Consider the following 2,221-nt stretch of genomic DNA (forward strand, 5'->3'; position numbering starts at 1 on the left):
TTTTCTAATGCAGTGCATGTGAGATGAACCAGTTTGAGATTTTCATCTGCATCTATTGTTCTTCTTAATGTGTCAGACGACTTCCCAACAGATCGTAGTTTCAGATCGGCTTCCAACTGCAGTTCATGGAAAGATGATGTTCATGACAGGGCGTGTTCATCACAGATATATATATATATATATATATATATTTTTTTTGCTCCTTTCTCTTCTGCTTTTCTGACTTCCCTTTCCTTGTAAGGGTGTGCTGGAACTCCTAATAAGGCAGGATTCTGAGAGGACGAAGGGTCAGAGTGTTTTCCCACGTTTGCCTATGGACTAAACAGACTCATTTAAGGAAACCAGACAACCAACATTATACTGTAACAGCTCATTACCAACATCAACATGATCAGTCAAACCTTTCATGATCATTGCACTACCATTCAAAAGTTTGGGGTTGGTACAATTTGTTTATGTTTTTGAAATAAGTCTCTTCTGTTCACCAGCCTTGGTGAGCTATTTAATCAAAAATTAAATAAATGTCTGCCCTCGGTCCGTTCGCCCTAAAGCGCGGGGCCCAGTGAGGTCGCACCAGTTGCACCTCCAACTAAGGACAGCCCTGTGCCTGTAAATAATAGAAACTACATTTGTGGAATGGAAAATGTTTGAAACTGGCGTGTGATATGCATTACTTTGGTATTGTGTGCAGCACAGGAACATTGGACAGTAACCTAGGTCAAGTTTGTTTCTTAAGCAATCTGCACTTGATCAGTTTTATGCCTCTGATGACATTGTCGGGGGCCAGTGCTGTGTCAAAACTTATGAAAACCTGGGCCATGAGAAAACGAGGCTTAGGACAATGATTTAACGAGTGCAATGTATATACATGTAATATTTAGTATAATGAGACAAACCACAGCAAGGGGCTGCAAACTCATGGTCTCTGTTGATGGAGTGTGAGGTTACACACACACACACACACACACACACACACACACACACACACACACACACACACACACACACACACACACACACACACACACACACACACACACACACACACACACACACACACACACACACACACACACACACACACACACACACACACACACACACACACACACACACACACACACACACACACACACACACACACACACACACACACACACACACACACACACAAACACTGGCCCTTCCTGCATAATGCCCCATTCTGCTGAGCTGTAAAACTCACTCATATCATACTTTTGTTTTTATTGTAGCAGATTTTATTTTTACACTTTTGTTCTGTGAGCTTTGCAATATTAAAAGGAACCGTTCAACCAGTTTTTGAAAATGTTGTTATCATGTGGTTCAAACTCCCGCAGGAGAAGAAAAGAGTGTGAGAAGTTCTGAGAACTTGATTTCCAATTTCTAAAAATTTTAACTTTCAAATTGTAACTGGTTTCCTAATGTCACACTTCCTTGAATATATTATAAAATGTTCGGTTGAATTTTGAGCTGATCCTTTTCTTCTTTTTTTTTTTCTTTTTTTACAGAAAAGTACAGTAAAGTGGGATAAAAAGTGCCAGAAAAGAAGTCTATACAACTGCTTTTTCCATACAAGGAAAATGGATGATTTATACCGCCAAAATCCAAAAAGCACTGCACATGTAATGCCTAGCACTATTTTCCTTGTATGGAAAAAAAGCAGATTCAACATTTGGCCTAAGACTTAGGGGCCTAAGACAACATGAGGATGACTGAACCAGGGTTGTTATCATTAACTAAAACTAAAACCATTCAAAAAATAATTACTTGGAATAAAATGAACATTGTTGAAATAAGATAAAATATATATTTTAAAAAACATATTTTATTGCAGGTAGTTGTCAAGGCAACATTTCTTATTTTGAAGTACTAACTTAATAAAAAATATAGTTGTGGTCAGAATTAAGGGCACCCCTGGTAAATATGATCAAAAATGGCTGTAAAAAAATAAATCTGCATTGTTTATCATTTTGATCTTTCATTCAAAAAATGAGCAAAAATCTAACCTTTCATTGAAGTAAAAGAAATGAAAGTGTGTGCGGGGAGGGGGATTTGATTAGATTTTTGCAAATTTTTTTAATGAAAGATTAAAAGGATAAACAATGCAGAATTATTTTTTACAGCCATTTTTGACCATATTTACCAGGGGTGCCATTAATTCGGACCACAACTGTACATATAAAAAAATACAACAAAATTA

Source organism: Rhinichthys klamathensis, unplaced genomic scaffold, assembly GCF_029890125.1.
Source record: "Rhinichthys klamathensis goyatoka isolate OS25496 unplaced genomic scaffold, OSU_Roscu_1.1 h1tg000237l_1, whole genome shotgun sequence".
NCBI classification, from domain to species: domain Eukaryota; kingdom Metazoa; phylum Chordata; class Actinopteri; order Cypriniformes; family Leuciscidae; genus Rhinichthys; species Rhinichthys klamathensis.